This window comes from Leucoraja erinacea, chromosome 15, assembly GCF_028641065.1.
Source record: "Leucoraja erinacea ecotype New England chromosome 15, Leri_hhj_1, whole genome shotgun sequence".
In the NCBI taxonomy this organism is placed as follows: Eukaryota; Metazoa; Chordata; class Chondrichthyes; order Rajiformes; family Rajidae; genus Leucoraja; species Leucoraja erinaceus.
Window position 1 is genome coordinate 31074291 of NC_073391.1, and position 16383 is coordinate 31090673.

At 42.5% G+C, this 16383-nt stretch overlaps 1 protein-coding gene across 3 annotated transcripts in view; it reads right to left on the minus strand.

Annotated features, from left to right (window-relative positions):
• Positions 1–16383, minus strand: part of LOC129704118 (metal transporter CNNM2-like) — a 114678-nt gene that overhangs the window by 57653 nt on the left and 40642 nt on the right. The gene's annotated exons all lie outside the window — the stretch shown is intronic.

The following is a 16383-nucleotide window of genomic DNA, read 5'->3' on the forward strand; positions in this document are numbered from 1 at the left end:
CATTTACTGTGCGAGTCCTGCCTTGGGTTGTCCTACCAAAATGTAACAACTTGCATTGTTCAACTTGCATTAAATTCCATGTGCCATTCCATAGCCCATTGATCAAGGTCCCATTCTAATCTTTGATAACTTCCTTCACTGTTCACTAAGCCACCAATTTTAGTGTCATCCTCAAACGTACTCACCATGCCACCTACTTTCACATCCAAATTGTTAATATAATAAATAATGAATAATACTGGGCCCAGCACTGTTCCATGGTGCACCACTTATTAAGAGTCTGAAAAAACACCACCTCCTACCTTAAAACCAATTTTGTATCCAATCAGCTAGCTCTCTGAATCTCGTGTGATCCAAACTTCCAGACCAACATATCGAGCCTTGCCTTGTCAAAGCCTTGCAGACAACACCTACTACAATGTTGTCATTAATCTTCTAAGTCACCTCTTCAAAAATCAGATTCTTGAGATGATTTCCCATGCACAAGGTCATGCTCACTATCATTAATTGGTTGTTGCCTTTACATGCACACATAGATCATATCCCTTTGAATTCCTTCCAATAACTTACCACTAATGCAGGACTCACCAGTCTGCAGGACTATGCTTTTCCTCGCAGCTGTTCTTAAAGAGAGGCACAACAATATCCAAAATAGCATACTTGTTACCGAGTAGAATGGCACAGGGGTATCCTGCATTCTCTGTCTTTCCTGCTGTCCACCCGCCTTCTTACAACCTGCACCTTTAGTATGACCATCTCAGCATCAAGGCTGTTCCAAAGTTTGTAAACCAGCAGCTCCAGCCCCTCGATGCGGTCAGGCAAGAGCTGCAGCTGGACACACTTCCCACCGGTGGGGTCAGCATGGACACTGAAAGGTTCTCTGGTCACCGATATCCTGCAGGAGCAGAAAATGACTGCCCAAACTGCCATCCTGACTACAATAAAGTTAAACAAGAAAGTTAGAAAGACCTTGCCTTATCGCACATTTCTACTGTTAGCGTCCTCTCCGAAGCCTCTCGAAACAAAGCCTAGGCACTTACCATTCAAACTGGAATCTCAAAAGCCATTCTCATACAGGTCACTCCACCAGAACAAACTCCCTTTTACTTTATTTCAAGGGCTGCATTTTAACACCTGCTTTTTACATATCCTATGTTCCTCCTCCATTCAGCTCCACTTGTGAAAGTAGTACCATATTATGACAGTGCAGGAAGCAGTATAATTCACTTGTACAGGATTTAACAAGATTTGCTTCTTTCTGCATATGGCTATCTGACTTTTGTTGTCCGTCTTCACTGGCATTTTCTGTTCTGTGCGTATATTTCCCATTATTTCTCTCTCACAACCCCTACTTGTATCTTTTGAGAGCCAGAGTGAGAGGAAATATACTGTAATGGGTACCCTTAATAAACACTACACTGAATAGTGTAGATGGAGGTCATCTGTTTAGTTTTAATCGGCCCTGCATAAAGTATATAAATTACTGCTGGACAAAATAACCATCCCACTACTACAATGACATAAATGGCCACATAAAGCTGTATTAAAGTGGAGAAATGTTCATTGTTATGAGATTGTGGAGAAATTGTTATGAGCATGAATTTTAGGAGATGGAGAGTGAAAGAGAGGGGGGGGAGGGGAGGAGAGGAGAAAGGGAAATAGTGAAAAAGGGGATTCAGAAGCTTAAGCTTGAAGTACATACGTGGAATATTACCCCGCTTCAAATTCAATAAATCTACCAGCATAAGGCATCACAGTGGCATAGCAGTAGAGCTACTGCCTTACAGCGCCAGAGACCTGGGCTCGATCCTGACTAAGGGTGCTGTCTGTACGGAGTTTGTACGTTTACCCCGTGGGTTTCCCCCAAAATCTTCCATTTCCTCCCACACTCCAAAGACGTACAGGTTTGTCAGTTAATTGGCTTGGTACAATGCAAAATTGTCCCTGGTGTGTGTAGGGTAATGCAGAGATGTGCGGAGATCGCTGGTTGGTGCGGACTCGGTGGGTCGAAGGGCCTGTATCTGCGCTGTATCTCTAGAAACATTGTATGCATCAAATGTTTGAATGATTAATGCTGATTCTTCTGTGCTTAATATTAAATGAATTTTTGAATATTTTTTAACTAGCACTATGCAATAATTAAGATAAGTTGATCATTTACAGCTCCTCTAACCTTATATTAAGTCAGCTGTAGTAAAATGGTCGATCATATTCAGCTATAGCTCTATGGCCCAAGATTAGCTTCGAAACAGCTAAATAGTTAAAATCCCTTTGCTTGCTGAAAGCTGCTTTCATTATTGGAAACAATGCAGCTTGTTGTTCTTGATTAACACCAATATTTTTCATTTGACATGATTTCTTGGAATATAGGTCAACTTGGCTCACTGCAGGTTTTTCACATTTTGTGTTGGCAGAAAAAACTCAATTCAGTTCAACTTATCACTGAATGGCATGAATGGCATCACTGAATCGAAGATAAAGCAGATTTAAGTAATTTTTCAACTCTATTGGTAGTTTAAAATAAAACTGAGATAAGGCCATTGCTATTAAAGCCAGATGTAATTGTCCTTAACTGAATACTCCAAGAATTTGGTAGCAAGTCATCTTGGACAAAATTTGACAGTGAGAAATCTCACACTGTTGTTCGATAGGAAGTTCCAACGTAAGATGTCAAAGATAAAATCAATTCAGTTCTTCTTATCACTGAATGCATGAATTGCATCACTGAATCCAAGATTTAAGTAAACACATCTTTCCAAGTCAGGATGTGCATCATCTGCAGGTGGCGGTGTTCCCATGCAACTGCTGTACTTGGCTATCTGGTGGTGGACGTCTTGGGAAGTTCCATTGATTTCAAATTCAGCTTGATTCACCCCATTTAGAAAGTATACATATCATTTTTTTATTTTGTAGATTGTTGAACATTTATAAAGATCTTGCAGAGTTTCCATTTGGTTTCTGGAATTGGGTATTGGTCCCTGTATCACGTTGACAATGCATATATTGGATCTAATCTACTAAGAAGCTCTGGATTCTGACGTCAGGGAGCTGGAAAACTGCAAATATAACACTTCTATTCAAGGGAAGGTAGCAAAATGCAAGAAACGTTTGGCCAGTTAATCCAAGACCTATCATTGGCAAAATGCTGAAAACCATAATTAAGATGACAAGATGAGAACATTTCAAAACTAATGACTATCCAAAATCAACATGGTTGTATTGAAGACATAGAGGATATTTAAAAAAGCTAAGTGTATAAAGGGCAAACCAACATTTGGATTTCCAGATAGTTGTGAAGATGCCACGTAAAAATGTCACTACACAAGATGTGTATAGAATTGGGGTGATATTTTGGAATAGATAAGATGGTTAACTAACAGGTCCTTGACCATTTTCCTTAATAATTATATTTTCCCTCCAGTATTTTTGCACCATCACCTTCTTTGACCATTGTCATTTATTTGGCTGGCACTACCTTTTTGCACTCAAGCCAAATAAGCAACCCTATTCTTGGTCCCTGTCCACGTTCATTTATCTCTTACCTACCCTTAAACCTCTCACCCCAAATGGCACCTAGATAGAAGTTTAGCAAACGCGTTCAGTGGTAGGAGACAAAATAGCCAAAAATGTGGTCTTTATCAAATAAATTAAAAACAAGAGATCTGAATGGAAAATACACAGATCTATTATTGCTACAATATTTCAGTCTGTTGTAGAAAATTAAAATATGTGACGTATATAGAAATTGTTTCTCCTCAGAATTAAGTGTTCCAACTGACTTAGTTGGAAAGTTGTTCAACTCAATATTTGGAGAATTCGATGATGTTGAACATCTCAAATTAGCCAATTCTTCAAAATATGACAATGATTTGGACAAGGAATACCAGAATTTTCTGTGTGCCTGTCTTGGAGTAACATACAAAATGTAATATTCCCGATAATTAAAATTTATATAAAGATTATTGAATCATCACAAAATGGTTTGAATATATTATTATTTCCTTATTTTACAACAATGACCACATTACCAATATGATTTAGAAGTTAATCATTTCAGGATATGAGCATGTGAAAAATGTTGAATACATACTGTTATTTTGGTCCAAGAAAATAAAAAAAACCTAAGACAAGCTTTCAGCCAAATGTCGACCACAAGACGTCAAAACAATTTTGAGATTTCTAAGAAAAAACCTTCCAAAAACAAATCATGAATTCCAGGAAAATACTTGAGAAAAATCCCCCCAAAATGCCAGAACAATCTTTTTTGGCAAAGACTGGACAAAGCACTTAAACTGATCACAACACAATAAAGGAAAGCACAAAAGTACACAAAAATGCTGGAGAAACTCAGCGGGTGCAGCAGCATCTATGGAGCGAAGGAAATAGGCAACGTTTCAGGCCAAAACCCTTCTTCAGACTGATGGGTGGTGGCGGGGAGAAGAAAGGAAAAAGGAGGAGGAGCCCGAGGGCTGAGGGATGGGAGGAGAAAGCCCGAGGGCTGAGGAAGGGGAGGAGACAGCAAGGGCTAACAAAATTGGGAGAATTCAATGTTCATGCCCGCAGGATGCAGACTCCCCAAGCGGAATATTAGGTGATGTTCCTACAATTTCCGGTGTTGCTCGCTCTGGTCATGGAGGAGACCCACGACAGAGAGGTCGGATGGGGAATGGGAGGGGGAGTAGAAGTGCTGAGCCACCGGGAGGTCAGGTTGGTTATTACGGACTGAGCGGAGGTGTTCGGCGAAACGATCGCCCAGCCTCCGCTGACATCTGACATGCTGACATCTAGAGCAGCGGATGCAATAGATGAGGTTGGAGGAGATGCAGGTGAACCTCTGTCGCACCTGGAACGACTGCTTGGGTCCTTGAATGGAGTCGAGGGGGGAGGTAAAGAGACAGGTGTCCTGGGTCTCCTCCATGGCCAGAGCGAGCAACACCGGAAACTGGAGGAACCACACCTCATATTCCGCTTGGATAGTCTGCATCCTGCGTGCATGAACATTGAATTCTCCCAATTTTTGTTTGCCCTTGCTGTCTCCTCCCATCCCTCAGCCTCCTCCTCCTCCTTTTTCCTTTCTTCTCCCCGCCACCACCCATCAGTCTGAATAAGGGTTTCGGCCTGAAATGTTGCCTATTTCCTTCGCTCCAAAGATGCTGCTGCACCCGCTGAGTTTCTCCAGCATTTTTGTGTACCTTTGATTTTCCAGCATCTGCAGTTCCTTCCTAAACACAAAGGAAAGCACAACTTCATTTATCAATGATCAAGGTAGCATAATGGACACAAAATGCTGGAGTAACTCAGCGGGGCAGGTGGCATCTCTGGAGAGAAGGAATGGGTGATGTTTCAGGTCGAGACCCTTCTTCAAACTGATGTCAGGTGAGTGGGCGGTACAGAGATAAAATGTAGTCGGAGACAGTAAGACTGGTTGGAGAACTGGGAAGGGGATGGAGAGAAAGGGAAAGCAAGGACTACTTGAAGTTAGAGAAGTTAATGTTCATAACGTTATCCGCTCATAAGCTACCCAAGCGATATGAGGTGCTGTTCCTCCAATTTGTGCTGGGTCTCACTCTGACAATGGAGAAGGCCCAGGACAGAAAGGTCAGTGTGGGAAAGGGTCTGGGGAGTTAAATTATTGAGCAACCAGGAGATCTGGTAGGTTTCGGCAGACTGAGCGGAGGTGTTCAGCGAAACGATCGCCGAGCCTGCGCTTGGCCTTGCCGATATACAATAGTCCACACCTGGAACAGCGGATACAGTAGGAAGTTGGAGGAGGTGCAAGTGAACCTCTGCCTCACCTGAAAAGACCGTCAGGGTCCTTGGACGGAGTCGAGGGGGAAGGTATAGGAACGTGTCTTGCATCTCCCTCGCAGGGGAAAGTACCTGGCGAGGGGGTGGGTAGGGACGAGTTGACCAGGGAGTTGCGGAGGGAATGGTCTCTGCGGAAAGGGGCGGAGATAGGAAGATGATGCTAGTAGTGGAATTCCGTTGGAGGTGGCGAAAATATCGGAGGATTATGTGCTGTATGCGACGGCTGATGGGGTGGAAGGCGAGGGCAAGGGGGGACTCTTTCCTTGTTGCGAATAGGGGGATGTGGAGCAAAAGTGCTGAGGGATATCGAGAAGACCCTATTAAGAGCCACATCTATAATGGAAGAAGGGAACCCCCTGTTCCCTAAAGAATGAGGGCATCTTCAATGATCTGATATGGAGCCCTTACCATGTGCGCAGATGCGGCATAGGCGGAGGAATTGGGAGTAGGGGATAGCAGGGTGGGAAAAAGTGTTGTCTAGATAGTGAGTCAGTGGGTTTATAATAGATGTCAGTTGATAGATTGTATCCTGTGATGGAGCTATCTAGAAATGGTAGGAAAGTGTCGGAGATGGTCCAAGTCAATTTGAGTGCAGGATGGAAATTAGTCGTGAAGTTCATGATGTCAATGAGTTCTGCATGGGTGCAGGAGGTAGCACAGATGCAGTCGTCAATGTAGCGGAGGTAGAGTTCAGGGATATGGCCAGTGTACACCTGGAACCGTGAATGCTTGACATACCCTACAAAGAGGCAGGCAAAGCTGGGGCCCATGCTAGTGCCCATATGTAAGCCTTGCATTTGGAGGAAGTGGGAGTAGTCGAGGGGAGGTTGTTAAGGGTAAGGACCAGCTCTGCTAGGCGGAGGAGAGTGTTAGTAGATGGAAATTGGCTGGTTCTGCGGTCGAGGAAGAAACAGAGGGCTTCAAGACCTTCCTGGTGGAGGGTTGGAAGTGACTGAACATCCATAGTAGGGGCCTGGAAAACAGAAATAATTGAAGAGACGAAGGGCGTCTTGGACATAGGTAGGGAGTGATTGGACCTGGTAGGGGGGGGGGGGGGGGGGGGGGGGGGGGGGGAAGATGGATGGAGTCAAGGTATGTTGAAATTAATTCAGTGAGACAGTTGACCCGAAACTTCACCCATTCCTTCTCTCCAGAGATGCTGCCTGTCCCACTGTTACTCCAGTATTTTGTGTCTATCTTTAATTTTAACCAACATTTGCAGTTCTTTCCTACACAAGGCCGCATAATATATGTGTACCTATAGACTGTGCTATCAATACAATGTATCCCATTAACTTTTTTTGTGTAATGCAAGGTTGCAATGTGATAAACACGCACTATTACATATAATACTCTCTGGGGCATTGTCATATTTCCCATACAGCGGCACTCAAAATTGTAAATTACAATCTTGCGGGATCTCCTCCATGGATTATATTTCATCATACCAAAGAATATATGGTGTCATGCAACATGCAAAGGTCATGGAATTACATTTTATAAAGCTCCCCTTTCTGAGCTAGTTGCTTATGCAATTGAAATATTTTTTTCCACATTGTATTTACATACAGTTAGCAGTGTTCAGCCAAAGGTGATTGCTAATAAAAACAAATATAGCTCATTCTTGGTTATGGCAGTGGTTAACATGGTTGGATTGTTGAATGCAAAGATGCACACCTATCAGTGTGTTTGCTTAGAAAGGTAGAAAACTTACAATGAGTACATTCTAGCAGAGATTAAAATAATGCACAAGGAATATTTACATCTTACAGCAATCACTCAATTTGAAACAAGTTAATTTTTATCACCAGAAATATAAAAAAGTAATGCATTTGTCTGTTAGGTTTAAGTAATCATGGCAGACTATGAACTATATCAATTCCTCTTCCAGTATGGTATCATACTATTTTTGAAGTGCTAGAGAATTTTTCAACAATCTCAGAGACTTGTAGGTAGGTAAGAACCAAATGATTCAAGGAGCTTTAACATGCATTAATCGGACTACATTAGTCTGAGTTAAAGTAGATGACTACCCCCACCTGGTCAGGTGCAGCAGTAGACAAGGAAGGTCCAGGTAGTCACTCTTACAAGTTAATGCGGATATACGAGGTTAGTTATTAGGAGATAGACATAAAATGCTGGAGTAACTCAGCGGGACAGGCAGCATCTCTGGATAAAAAGAATAGGTGGTGTTCAGGTCGAGGCCCTTCTTCAGGCAGAGTGCCATGGAGAAGGAAACTAGAGGTATGAAAAGATACCGAACAAATCAGAGCCGGCACTGATGACTAAGGAAAGGTGGAGGGTCTGCTTTACCATCCTATTATTGAACAGTTTGACAGAACATGTTATGAATGTTTACTCAACAACTTATTTTAAGTAGGCCTTCAACCCATTTCTTATTGATGCAGAGATTGCCTTTTATAGGTAGGCATTTAAGAACAAATGCAATTTCTGCAACTCAAGAGTAAGTTTTTCCCTTCAGTCTTTTATTCATCATCTATTATCACAATCTTCCCATTTTCCACTGCAAAAAAATAAACAGCCCTGCATTTAATCTAAATTTCGCAACAGCAATATCAGTGAAATTTTCCATGTTCATTACTTTGAATATGTCAAGTTGACAGCAACTTTATAATTTCTGCAAGAGCAAAATTTAACATGGAAATAAAAAAGATCAAATTAGCATTCTCCTGGGGCTATGTTTTGTTGCAACATTTTCCAGTACAATCAAGGGTAACCAGCAAAGTTATGACGTTTCAAGTATGATCAGCAAATTCATAGATAATAAGAAGATTGGTGGCATCATTGACAGTATGCAAGAAAGTCTTAAACTACAGGGTTATATCAACGTGTTGGTGAATAGGGCTGAGAAATGACAAATTAAGTTTCGTCCTGATAAAGGTGAGGTAATGCATTTGGGGATTACTAATGATGCACTATTATAGGCATAATGCAAAGTAAAATCGGAGGGAGTTTTGAGGAACAAAGAGCCCTTGATATGCAAATTCAAAGATCCAATGGTAGCAGCGCAGATAGATAATGTGGCTAAGGAGGCATTTGGGATACTTCATTAGTTGGTGCAAGGACTATGCGAGCAGGGAGGTTATGCTTTAACTTTACAAAGCAACGGTTAGGCTTCAGCTGGAATACTGCATGTAATTTTCATCACCTCAGAAAGATTAGTCTGAAGAAGGGTCTCGACCCAAAACATCGCCTATTCCTTCGCTCCATAGATGCTGCCTCGCCCTCCGAGTTTCTCCAGCTTTGTCTGCCTTTAATTATGCTTGCGAGTGTGCAGAGGAGATTCACCAGGATGAAGTGTGGTGGTAATTATTCATGTGTAAATGGCGATACAATGGTTTTTGGAGAGAGCAAATTAGGTGCCAAGACCAACCCTTCTCTTACCCAACAAGTATTTTCCATCAATAAACACTGTTCAGAAAGGAAGTTAGTGGAGTATTTCCTTCCCTTATAATATTCACTGTTTGTCCTTCTCCACAGCAACTAATTTCATAACTGCAAAAGCAGTCTTTGTTTCAGTGAGCTTCCTATTTCAATCGATAGCGAAAAAAATCAATTACACGGAAGGCTATACCAAACATTAATGCTAATCTGGTAATAACTTCACTGAAATATTCATATTGTCCTCCGAGGCCCACCTCTTAAAAATAGAGACGTGGTCAGGTCTTCCCAAATAGCTGAGAAAGGGTCTGAACAATGATGAGATATGAATGCCAAGGCCTAGTCATTTTTCCAACAAATATATGATGTAACCTGCAAAAATACCGAAAAGCATAACAATATATATTGGGCGGCACAGCAGTAGAGTTGCTGCCTTACAGCGACGTGGTGCCGGAGACCCGGGTTCAATCCAGACTACGGGTGCTGTCTGAACGGAGTTTGTACATTCTCCCCATGGGTTTCCTCCGAGATCTTCAGTTTCCTCCCACACTCCAAAGGCATACATGAATGTAGATTAATTGGCTTGGTAAATGTAAAAATTGTCCCTCGTGTGTTGTCCCACATTCCTCAGAATGATTTCCTCATACAATATTGTTATTAGTTAGGAAGACAAAGTATTGGAGTAACTCAACAGGTCAGTCAGCATCTCAGGAGCCCATGGATATCTGACGTTACAGGTTGGGACCCTTCTTTAGATTGGAACAGCAACGTTTTGGAGGGTCTGAAGAAGGGTTCTGACCTGAAACCACCTATCCATGTGCCCCAGAGATACTGCCAGACCTGCTGTTACTACAGCACTTTGAGTCTTCCTTTGTAAACCAGCATCTGCAGTTCTACACTGTTACTAGATAATTCACTTCAGGTTCCATTCATGATATAGTATTCTGAACTGTTTAGCATTGTCATAAATAATCTCAATTCATGTCTTTTAATGATATGAAGTTCTAATGTACCCATTTTCTTGCTCAAAGGGTTTCTAGTCATAGCATTTCAGGAGCATTATTTCCTTGAATCATGAAAGTGTTGAATTATCTAGAAGTAGGACCAAGTTCCACCCAACATTAATTTACAAACCAAGACATTCACAAGATTCCATTGGAATATAAACGTGTGTCATGTAACATAATTCAACAAAAATGTGTGTCTCTGTGTCTCTGTGTGCGTGTCAGTGTGCGTCTGTGTCTCTCTGTCTGTCTCTGTGTGCGTGTCTGTGTCTCTCTGTCTGTGCGTGTCTGTGTGCGTCTGTGTCGCTCTGTCCGTGTGTGTGTGTGTGTGTGTGTGTGTGTGTGTGTGTGTGTGTGTGTGTGTGTGTGTGTGTGTGTGTGTGTGTGTGTGTGTGTGTGTGTGTGTGTGTGCGTCAGTGTGATTGCAAGTGTGAGTGTGTGTGCGCGTGTAATTGAGTTAACGTATTTGGCCATTATGCATGCATGTTATTACAAGGATCAACAAATGGGGTGATTTTAACGTGACATATACCTTGCTACAATAATACATTCAAATCAACTTACTTTACAGCACGTCTGAAAATTATTTTTTGCAAAAGCATTGAAAAATTGCACCTGAAGGCGACAATATGTTATTTTACAAAACAAACCAAAAACCTAAGAATTCATATATTTGAACTAGGGAGGAGATTCATTCAGATGAAAAGTTGATGAATAAATGCAATAACACGATAAAAGATAAGTGTTGTAATTACACTCAAGTCCTTTGGCTTTAGGGGAGTAATTTGTTTGCGTCCAAATGAGACGCATATTCACTGGAGAATACCGAGGAAATTTGGGTTGAACATCAGAATATTTGCACTTGCAATTCCACAATTCAAAAGAGAATTTCATGTCGTAACTCACCGATCATAATACTGCACCTATAGATCTCACTCAGCTACAAGAATCTGTCATAAACTGCTTCCATCTTTTCTCTGAACGTAACGGGAACTTGGGAGTGATCTGAAGCTGAAATATTCAAAGCTTTGTTTAAACATCTGCCACTGCGCAATAAACAAGGGGACTTGCCGAGTCACATATTGAAAGTTTCTTGAGAGGATTGAAAAACACTTGCTGTTCTGTGGTTCTAAATAACAATGCATCAAACTCAGAAAATCTTCATATCATTAATTAAATTGACTTGGAATTCAATCGATCAAAAAGGGAGATGGTGTTTTAGTTTTGAATCCAACTGAACTGATCAAAGTGCAAAGACCATCCTAAAATTGTTACTCTGGTTACCCATTTCCTTGCACTAATATGGAGGTTTTGTTCAAACCAAAATTTGCTTTACTTTCAAATAAAATGTTTAACCTCTAACTTTAGTATGAACTGTATTTGAAGTTGCACAATCTCAGCAAACAAGCCAAAAGGTGGATAATCTGCATTTGAAGAAATTTCAGAAGTATTTGTTCGACAAATAGAGGCCAAATCTGGATGCTAGATATCATTGTTACGATGCTATCACCTAAATTTCCACACTATGGAAATAGTGATATTCAAAAAATGTTCTTTAACAGGGAGGGTGGTTATAATTTGAGAGGAAAGTTTAATTTTAAGAAACGTTGTGTTCGTACAACTATGAAGAATGTGCATTTCAATCAGTGGGGTGAAATTGTGGAATGATTTGGATGTAGAACTCAAGCAAAGCACAAACAATAGTCAGTTTAAGAAGTGCAAAAAAATTATTTTCCAGAGGTCGAAGAAAGAGGAATAAGTTTTAGCTTATTTACAGTGTGATATTCACGTTGTACATAGAATTTGGAAAATTGTTTATAAAATGTATGTATATGTTTGTGTATGTGTACATACATATGATGATAAGATAAAGTTTGAGAATTTATTGATGGGTAGCGGAGAAGGGGTAGGAATAAATAAGTGTATACTTGCTCCTACTCCTTTTCAAACATGTAAGATTTAACTCCGGAAGTGGCGGCGCTGCCCTGGCAGCAGCGGCTCGCCTGCAGTCCATTTGTTTTTGCTTTTTTGTGTTGTTTTTTTTTCGTTTTGTCTAGTTAAGTTTTTGGTTTTTAGGTTGTGTTTATGTGGGTGGGGGGTTGAAACGGGGCTTGCTGTCTCTCCCTTCGGGGGAATGCGACTTTTTTTGTCGTATCCCCCTTCTCTGCCTCCGTCTGTGCTGAGGCCTAATGGCGGAGCTGGCGACCTCGAGACTCCGGAGGCAGAGCCAGTCAGGACTTGCCCTGGGCTCGCTCCCGTGAGGGCGGTCCGGCATGGGGCTGGAACGGCGCTCCCATAAGGGCGGCCTGGCGCGGGGCGGAGACTCTCCCGTGAGGGGCTATTGGTGCTCCCGTCGGAGCATCCCAGCTCGAGGGTGGAATGGCGCTCCCGTCGGAGCGGCCCAGCTCGAGGGAGGAACGGCACTCACATGAGGGCGATCCGGCTAGGGGCTGGAACGGTGCTCCAGTGGCTGGGACGGCGTTCTGGCGGCGGTGACCTGAGTCTGAGGTTTAGCCGCGCGCAGGCCAGCGGCTGCGTCTGCTGGACTGGAGGGCGGCAGCTTCGACCACCCCGGGCCGCGGTGTTTGAGCCGGCCCGTTTGCGGGGTTCGGTGAGCCGCGGGACTGTTTGTACCATCGCCCGGTGGGGTATCGCCTCAGCGCAGAGGGAGAAGAGGAGGGAAGAGACTGCAGCCCAAAGATTTTTGCCTCCACCACAGTGAGGAGGTGCTTGGAGGACTCACTGTGGTGGATGTTAATTTATGTTTATTGGTGTTTATTATTGTATGTATGACTGCAGGCACGAAATTTCGTTCAGACCTTAATTCTAATTCTAATTATATGAGAAGTTATTCAGTTGTGTATAAGTTTATTGTTCATTTCATTGTTACTTTGCTTTTACCTTTTTTTGTTTTCAATGTTTGAAATAAAATATATTAAATAGTGGCCCAAATAGGGGAAGCCACAAACACAGCACTTAAAACTCTCTCCATATTTTGTTTTATCACTGAAGTTCTAATTAAATTCACCTGCATTTTGCTTCACTGCCTGTCATGTGCATGAATATTAAACACCGATGCCATTGATGACAACAATATACCATAAACAAAGTGTGGCCAGTCCACAACAGGGCTAGAATCATAGCTGTCATGTAAAATTAAGAATTGCATACCAAAATTCCGCATTTGGTAATTTGCCCAGAAATTTGGTATTCCTGCCAAACAAGAAAGCTTTGAACAAAATCTACAAATTAGCTGTTAAAGTAAAGATTACAAGTTTTTTTAAATTATACTGAATACTGAAGTGAAGCCAACCGCACGCAAACGGGAACATTTGACTTGTATGTTTCAATTTTTTTTTTAAATCGGCAGTGGTATAGTAGTGCAATACTACAAGAAGTTTTCTAAACAAAGTTAATATAAAAGGTTTTTTTGATGTAAGAAAACGCACCAAGGACCCAATTGCCAATTTATTCTGACTAGTGCAAAATGGCCAAGCTCATTTTAAATATGATGAACTTTGTGACTGAAATACAGGAATTTACAAATCATTCTGATCAGGCTAGCCCCCAGTGGGCATCATTCAATTAATCTAAGCCAACTTTCTACCATTTTCCAAATGGTTCTGTTAAATGTTATTATTCTAGATAAATAACCACCTGTATTTTCAAACATTATATTCCAATAATTCTGTTCTTCTAAAGAATGGTTCAAATTGTTGCTTGTTATATGTTTACCAAGAAGGTAGAAATTGAATGTCACATCAACCTAGTGATCAGTTTCTTAGCTGAAATGTTTAAGAAAGAACTACAGATGCTGGAAAAATCAAGGGTAGACAAAAATGCTGGAGAAACTCAGCAGGTGAGGCAGCATCTATGCAGCGAAGGAATAACCGACGTTTTGGGTCGAGCCCTTTCTTCACATCTTTCTTAGCTGATGTTATTTTGATACATCTGGGAACCTGACAACCACTAAATATGATGTCGAACAATCACTGTTCCAGGCGTACACTGGCCCTATCCCTGAACTCTACCTCCGCTACATTGACGACTGCATCGGTGCTACCTCCTGCACCCATGCAAAACTCAGACTTCATCAACTTCACAACTAATTTTTATCCTGCACTTGGACCATCTCTCTACTGTTTCTGGATCTCACCGCCTCCATCACAGGAGTCAGACTGTTGACCGACATCTACTACAAACCTACTGACTCCCATAGCTATCTCGCGACTACACTTCTTCCCACCCTGCTTCCTGTAAAGACTATCCCCTGCTCCCAATTCCTCCGTCTATGTCGCATCTGCGCCCAGGATGAGGTTTTCCATACCAGATCATCAGAGTTGTCCTCATTCTTTAGGAAACGGGGGTTCTCCACTTCCATTATAGATGAGAGGCTCTCACTAAAGTCTCCTCTATATCCCACAGCTCTGCTCTTGCTCCGCCTCCCCCCATTCGCAACAAGGACAGAGTCCCTCTTGTCCTCACCTTCCTCCCCATCAGTCGTCGCATACAGCATATAATCCTCCAACACTTTTGCCACCTCCAACGGGTTCCCACTACGGGCCACATCTTCCCATCTCCACCCCTTTCTGCTTTCTGCAGAGACTGTTCCCTCCGCAACTCCCTGGTTAACCCGTCCCTTATAACCCAAACTACCCCCTCCCCCTACTTTCCCCTGCAACCGCAGGAGATGCAACACCTGTCCCTTTACCTCCCCCCTCAACTCCATCCAAGGACCCCAACAGTCTTTTCAGGTAAGGTAGATGTTAACTTGCACCTCCTCCAACCTCAACTACTTTATCCACTGTTCCAGGTGTCAACTTGGAGATCACTTCGCTGAACACCTCCGCTCAGTCTGACTTAACCTACCTGATCTCACAGTTGCTCAGCACTTTAACTCCCCCTCCCATTCCCAATCTGACCATTCTGTCCTGGGCCTCCTCCATTGTCAGAGCAAGTCCAAGTGCAAATTGGAGGTACAGCACCTCTTATTTTGCTTGGGTATCTTACACCCCAACGGTATTAACATTGACTTCTCTAACTTCAAATAGCCCTTGCTTTCATAGAAACATAGAAATTAGGTGCAGGAGTAGGCCATTCGGCCATTCGAGCCTGCACCGCCATTCAATATGATCATGGCTGATCATCCAACTCAGCATCCCGTACCTGCCTTCTCTCCATACCCCCTGATCCCCTTAGCCACAAGGGCCACATCCAACTCCCTCTTAAATATAGCCAATGAACTGGCCTCAACTACCCTCTGTGGCAGAGAGTTCCAGAGATTCACCACTCTCCGTGTGAAAAAAGTTCTTCTCATCTCGGTTTTAAAGGATTTCCCCTTATCCTTAAGCTGTGACCCCTTGTCCTGGACTTCCCTAACATCGGGAACAATCTTCCTGCATCTAGCCTGTCCAACCCCTTAAGAATTTTGTAAGTTTCTATAAGAGTCCCTCTCAATCTCCTAAATTCTAGAGAGTATAAACCAAGTCTATCCAGTCTTTCTTCATAAGACAGTCCTGACATCCCAGGAATCAGTCCGGTGAACCGTCTCTGCACTCCCTCTATGGCAATAATGTCCTTCCTCAGATTTGGAGACCAAAACTGTACGCAATACTCCAGGTGTGGTCTCGCCAAGACCCTGTACAACTGCAGTAGAACCTCCCTGCTCCTATACTCAAATCCTTTTGCAATGAAAGCTAACATACCATTCACTTTCTTTACTGCCTGCTGCACCTGCATGCCTACCTTCAATGACTGGTGTACCATGACACCCAGGTCTCGCTGCATCTCCCCTTTTCCCAATCGGCCACCATTTAGATAATAGTCTGCTTTCCCGTTTTTGCCACCAAAATGGATAACCTCACATTTATCCACATTATACTGCATCTGCCAAACATTTGCCCACTCACCCAGCCTATCCAAGTCACCTTGCAGTCTCCTAGCATCCTCCTCACAGCTAACACTGCCCCCCAGCTTAGTGTCATCCGCAAACTTGGAAATATTGCCTTCAATTCCCTCATCCAGATCATTAATATATATTGTAAATAGCTGGGGTCCCAGCACTGAGCCTTGCGGTACCCCACTAGTCACTGCCTGCCATTGTGAAAAGGACCCGTTTACTCCTACTCTTTGCTTCCTGTTTGCCAGCCAGTTCTCTATCCACATCAAT